Source organism: Arachis ipaensis, chromosome B03 (genome assembly GCF_000816755.2).
Source record: "Arachis ipaensis cultivar K30076 chromosome B03, Araip1.1, whole genome shotgun sequence".
Lineage (NCBI taxonomy): Eukaryota > Viridiplantae > Streptophyta > Magnoliopsida > Fabales > Fabaceae > Arachis > Arachis ipaensis.
This window is the reverse complement of record NC_029787.2, coordinates 122,924,654-122,932,327: the sequence shown is the minus strand read 5'-3', so window position 1 is coordinate 122,932,327 and position 7,674 is coordinate 122,924,654.

Sequence of the window (7,674 nt, the reverse complement as noted above, 5' to 3'; positions counted from 1 at the left end):
TTATTTAACATTTATTATATGTTATAATAATTAATAAATATTAAATAAAATAAATTCTGTCAGTTTTTTTTTCGCTAGTATTACGGATAACATAATCATAGTTACGTTGTCCCATCTAATTTTCATAAAATGTTTGAAATATTATGGACAAATAGGATCTACATATAAAAGGTTTCTATAGACATGTTACATGATAGAGTTTAATAACATCATTAGTCGATCCTACCTAATAGGACAAGCCTTTGTTGTTGTTGTTGTTTGAAATATTATAGACATGATAACGTGATCAGTTCTAACTCCGATGCTTAGTTTATATGTTGTAACCAACTAATTTTAATTTGGTTGAGTGGTCAGCTCACTCGTTCATTTAAGCAAGTGTCAGAAGTTCAAATTCCGTCTTGTCTTGTGTATGTAATAACTCATTGGCCAGCGCAACAAAATTTTTAAATGGAGCTAAAATTTGCACAAATTAATTTTTAGTATGTCAAATTAAAAAATACCGTGAACAAAAAAAATAATTTATATATCGTAATCCGTGATGTTGATAGTATTAATTACAAGTATCTATAATTCTACTGAACTTAATTAATTAACCAATCTCTAATGATTTTCTTTTCTTCTTTTGGGTACTAATTATTGGAATTCAGGTAGCTGTGACTCTAATCCGGAAAAAAAAAAGTGAAAAATAGATAGAAAGAACAGAGAGATCAGAATTATATTAATGTTACAAATATGAAGAGTATATAAAATTAGTTTCACATTAAAAAAATGATAAATTTATAAGATGAGAGACTCATTAATTTATTATCTAATTTTAAATTAGATGTGATATCTTCTCATTTTATATTCTCTCAATTTTTTTTAAAGTCTCCTTGGTAATCAAAGAGAAGTGTATGTGATTGTACATTAGTGTTAGATTAGTGAACTTCAAGTTATAAAGGAGGGAAATGTTGCTTAATTACAAAGCACCTTCACCTAACTACACTCACAATCTATCTTCCTTCAACTAACTCAGGGTTAACTGTCTTAACTGATTTTGCTAATACTAATTTACTTGTACAGCAAGATAAGTCTACCTACACTAATTAATAATCTAATTTAAACTCAATACGTTATTGTACAAATAAAGTTCTGTTAGTATTAAAAGAAATTATTTAAAACTAATATGTGTCAAATAAAAATGCATGCAATCATGTAATAGTAGCCTGTGAATTATTTTCTTCTATGTTTGGATCTGACCTGTTGAGAAATTGATATCCAGTAACGTCACATTACTAGTTTGATTTTCTATTATTTATTCTTTTCTTAATCAGCATCCATGCTCAAACAAGTTTATTCACTAATAAAGCTAGCAACAGAAAAAAAGACAAGGAATTCGAATATATAATGGACGATGAATTAGCGATGAGAAATCGGCACTAAAGTAAATTAATAGTAATAAATCTTATTCTTAAATGAGGCGACAAATATTCCCCTTAAATACGGCCAACCATATTGTGTTTATTCGGTGGTGCGTTTCATAAGACTGAATAAACAAACTTTTCTATAGTATATTGTTTTTATTCATTAAAAAGTTAGATAATGTTCTGTTTCTATGTCTACATGCATTGCTCTTATTAATTATCCCAATGCATATTAAGATATATAGCGCCAAAATTTATAGCGGTGGCAGATGGAATATATCATATATGGATTATAGTCCAAAAATTTCACCACCTCATATCGTGCATTTGTGCTACTGATTTTGATCATAATATCCATTTAGGTAAATTTAGCTATTACTGCTTGAATCGTAACTAGCAGGTCTTTTCCTTCTTAAATAATGCTCTAATTCTAGCCTACGAAGTACGGACATTTCGTTGAGTTGTTTTGTTGTGTTCATGTGTCAAACACATTTTGAACACGACATTCATTAACATTCATTCGATACACGTGTCTATTGTGTCCAACCATGTTTTAATAAAAAATAAAAAATTCTTCTTCGGACTTGGACACACCTAAATACTATCATTTGTCGGCGTATCCAGTCTTATTCTTAGCATGTATTGTTAAAATGAATTTAGAAATAATATATATTATTATTTATTAAAACAAAAAATATTTTAGATACTTTTATATAGTTAAAAAAAGACATTAAAAATAATTAAAAAATTATTTTATATTTTAATAATAATAAAATATCAAAAATTCATTATAATTTATTTAAAAAATACTTATATTCTATATATATGTTGTGTCCCCGTATCTTATATAATTTTAAAATTCGTATGTCCACGTATCTCGTATTGTGTCGTATCACATCTCTGTGTCAGGGTCTCTGCATCATAAATCCTAACGTAAGAGACCAATAATACTGTTTATTTTTGAGTTTATTAAAGGGGAAAAGAAATTTTAGTTATTCTGCAAGTATTATTAAGGAATTCAAAATCAAAATTTACTTTCATAAATATTTAATAAAACGTAATTTTCATATTAATTTATTATTCTAGTGTTTTATTTGTTGTCCTATTATATAAATGTTTTAATTGAAATTAAAGGCTTATGGATACATTGGAGATCACCGAAATGTTATGGATTGTTTTATCTAAATATACAAATTAACTTTCATTTACCTTTCAAACTTAAAAGTTCAAGGTATGATGCCTTCATATTCGCCTTATTACATAAATTTAATCTGTATCATAGATTGTCCTCCTATGCTAAAATAAATATATTTATTCCATGTTGAAGCAACAGTAGACTTCAAAGAATGATGAAATTTAGATACCAATTCAGAAACTAAAAATAAATTTTCTAATCTCTTTGTTGTGCCCTTTTTTCCGAGCAATTTGATTGGACATGGGCTCTAAGTTTGATATGCTAGACTTGTTCCTTTTTTAAGATGATGTTTGATTTTATTCACACCATCTCAATTTAATATTAGTCAAGAATAGATTTGATAATGAGCCCTGAAAAAGTGTGAGCAAATATGAGGACATGCTTCAAAGTAATATTGGACTTTACTGGATGTTGAAATGGCACTTGAAAACATACATACATACATACATACATACATACATACATACATACATACATAAATATATATATATATATTAACAGATAAAATAAAATAACTAATAAAATATTCTTAGTCAAAGTAACATAGTAGAAAGTAGAGTGGAAGTAATAATTATAAATTAATAACTGGATAGATCTACCCAAAGTTCAATGCATGTGAGCACTACTACAAAGTATGTTAAAGCAACAAAATGGAATTTGCTTTTTTTTTTTTAATCACATTCTCTGAAACCAAATTATTGAATCATATGTCATTTTTGTTATCAAAAGTGCTGTGTTTTACATACCCGTGATCCGTTTTATCGATCTTTTCTTTTCCTCAATTCTCATTATGATCATAATCCGTGAACCACCACTCCATACAATGTTTATCTTCCTTTTGTTTTTTTGGTTTTGTTTTTCAGTAACTTTTGTTTAATAATACCACTCCATTCCAGTCCATTTAATTCCAGTTCCATATATATAATTTACCACAAAACATATGATATGCCTAAAGGAACTAAATATGGTAACGGAAAATAAAAAGGCCCTAGTCTCAATACAAGTGTACACATCCGATATACTACACGATATACATGCATATATGGTGAGCTAATAAGTAATAACTAGCTCTATTATATGTACAAGAATCTAATCGATTGTCTTCTTACGATGAGGTGCCATGCATTCATGTATAACATGTCGAAATAATATATATAAGAGAGTATTAATAGTGACAAAATATTAGATATAACTTTGCTAGCTGTGTGAGAAGTTTTCAAACGCATACATTGGTGTGTGTTAGGAGTATCATGTATGTATGAGATAGCAGCGTAAAATACCAGTAAACATTGCACACAATGACACAAATGTCCAATTATACATGTAAACCTACTAATTATATCCACTATACCGAGAAAAAGATTTTAAAATAAAGTTTTTCTTAAGATATATAAATTTTCTCTCAACTGGTTTTCGTCTTCTAAAATTTACTTGGATTGAATTGTAATTTGTCACTAACCTAATTAAATTATGATGAATTCTATCTAATTCCTTTTAAAATAATATGTAGGTTATTTTTTATGATATGTCACATTTTAATTGATCATTATCTTAATTTTAGTTAAATTATTTTATAATTTATTCGTTAGGAATATAAATATGACGATTTAAACGTTAGGGACACAAATAGAATTTACCCCAAACGTTGGGGACAAAAACGATACTTTACTCTTTTTTTAAATAATTTATGTATGATAAAAGATATGTTTACTTATTTAAAATACAAATTTTATTATTATATTTGTATGTTTTTTATTTTAATTATAATTTTAAGTACTCTGAATAGATTTATTTTATTATATTATATTTTACATATATATTTTTTTGGTGTCTATTATATTTTACATATGAATATATGTTCCATCATGTAATTAAATAAAGATATATTTTTTTTAATAAAAAAATTTAATAATCTAACTAACCATTACTTATGTTGGTAAGGAGTGATCCACCGCAAGAAGATAGATAGTAATGGCGCCACCGCAAGAAGATAGATAGTAATGGCGTCGGCGCTGGCTATATTGAGAAGAACGACAAAGTTACTTACTGTTGGGAATAATACACCATTCCCCCTTGAGAAAATACCTTTCACAGAGAAATAAAATAGATACAATCACAACACAAGAATTTAATGTGAAAACTCCAATTACTGGAGAAAAAATTACGGCCGTTGTCAAATGACAACTAGAGAATATCACTATGTGAAAATTGTTACAACACATAGACTTCTTTCTCTCTAACACCAACACCCCAGTACACCCACACTCTCAAAGCAAATATTTAACTACACCTCACAACACTCTCTAATCAAAGAATATAGAGGAAAAGAAAAGTCAGATACAAGCTTTAAGTGTTTCCGACTGGTGCAAAAAATATGGAGAACTTAGCCTCATATTTATAGCCTAGGCCACCCACTCTATTTGCTATCCTAAGCAATGTGGGACTAATTCAACCAAATCCTAACAATCTCCACCTTGATTGAAATAGTCACACATCTTCAGCTTCCATAGTCAACATCGTCAATTCTTTGCCGCCATTGTCTATACCGACAATCATAGTTCAGAGAACTATCATACTCCACCATGAAAGTATACTCACTTGAAATTAGACCACTCTAAGCATTTCGCCTTAGTACAGATTGAAACCTTGCTGAAAATTCATGGTGCAACTTCCAAATTGGCTTTTCCTGGAAGTTCTCCAACCATCGACATAACTCCGCCACACACCTTGCATCTCAACGCCAACCAATGCCCGTGTGTAATTGTGGACCCGATTACCACAACTTATCCTTATCCATGGCAGTGCGGCAATACCATGAGGATACTTCTTGTCTTCTAGAGAACATCATCTTTCATACCAGAGATCTTCTCCTTCAACGCCTTGTGCAAACCTGATTGTATCAACACATCCTCGATTTGTATTTGCCACAAGGCAAAATTGATTCTTCATCAAATTTCTCTATTTCAAGCTTCACAGCACTTGAATATCCTGACATTGTTGTAACCGTATACTGGAATAGTATAACTCAACTGTAGACCGTGCACTAGGAAGGGTCCCCAGGAAAGAGAGGTGGGTCACAATGGACACACTTAAATACCAAGTCTTTCCTTAGCCAGAACCTTTCCAAACTGTACTCTCACAGTGTCACACTGCCTTCCAGTAACAACAACAGCAACCAAAGATCAACCTCAAGCCACAGGACAAAATTCTTTTATGATGTGGAAGGTCAGACTAGACTGCAACAACAGAGCATACTAAGAATAAATCCCACCGAACCGAAGCTCTGATACCACATGTTGGGAATAATACACCATTCCCTCTTGAGAAAATACCTTTCACAGAGAAATAAAATAGACACAATCAAAACACAAGAATTTAACGTGGAAACTCCAATTACTGGAGAAAAAACCACGGCCGTTGTCAAATGACAACCAAAGAATATCACTATGTGAAAATTGTTACAATACATAGACTTCTTTCTCTCTAACACCGGCACCCCAATACACCCACACTCTCAAAGCAAATATTTAACTACACCTTACAACACTCTCTAATCAAAGAATATAGAGGAAAAGAAAAGTCAGATACAAGCTTTAAGTGTTTTCGACTGGTGCAAAAAATATGGAGACCTTAGCCTCATATTTATAGCCTAGGTCACCCACTCCATTTGCTATCCTAAGCAATGTGGGACTAATTCAATCAAATCCTAACACTGGCGACTAAAATTTGATAACGTTGTTAAGGGATGATGCATTGAAAAGAGAGATTGCACGTGAGAGGGTAGTAGATGACGACTGGCGATGCTTGGAAGGCCTGAAGCTAGGTGATGAAGAAAGAATGGAGGAATGAAAATGTGCTTCAATTAACGGGAGTGAGATTTTGATATTTTAAGAAATTATATCATTACCCATCTCAAATAATAAATTACAAAATAACCCAACTATGATTAAGATAATAACCAATTAAAATATGACACATCATGAGAGATAACTTACATGTTATTTTAGAAAGAGTTAGATAGAATTCACCTTAAATTATATATAAGCCGAATTATAATATCATGAAATGTAATTTATTTTATTCTTGTATTTTACTTTTGCTTAAAATATTTTTAATATAATAGTTTCTTAAGATAATTACTTGCATGAAAATATGTTTCTATAAGATAATAGTTAATAATAATTAAATTATTTGACATAATACGTATCTAATTTTAATAACTATTTGTTTTAATTAGTGGATTGTTTAGTTAGAAAAGATAAATCCATGTACATTTGTATTAAGAAGGGGAAAAAAAGGATATATTGCGGTATAGTGTTCAGTAGGTGATTTTTGGACAATGTGGGAGAGAAAGTGCATAGAAATATAAACTAAAAATATGTGTAGTAGGAATAGTGCGGTGGGGTTAAGACTCTTAATGTTAATGGCGCTATTATTTCCTTTTCACCTTGTGTTGACCACCTAATGTCCTAAACCCTACATATGGTAATAATGGGTGGGTGGCGGCTTCTTCTTCCCCTTCTTCTAACTTCCCAGCTGGGTACCACTACCAGCTGTAGTTAGTTGACTAATCAACATACATATAACGTTACTTCTCCAATGCAATGCCCCATATCATATGCCATTCTTTTTTTACTAACAAAATCTTACTTATTATACATATGGACCAATTCAGTACTACATATAACATTGTATCATGATTTATGATACAAAATTAGTACAATTACAAAAGAAATTGGTGTATGTCGTGTGTCGTGATGCACCGCTCTTGAACACATTCGAATTAATCAATTGCATGTGAGAATGGGAAGGGTGGGGTTGGTGAAAGTGTTAACCCCTTTTTTCAATTCGGAAATTTACATTTTAATAAAGAACCTCAGGTCTTAGCTAGAGGCACCAGTTCAATAAAGAGTAATTGCACATACCTTACTTTCTGAACTACAATAAATAGTACTAAAATCGTTCTCAATGACTCCATGTATTATTGGTGAAGAGAAGGGTGACCAATTACATTATGGTTAATTGTAAAAAGTAAACCCGCTTTTTGAACTTCATAATCATCATCAAGCAATGTCA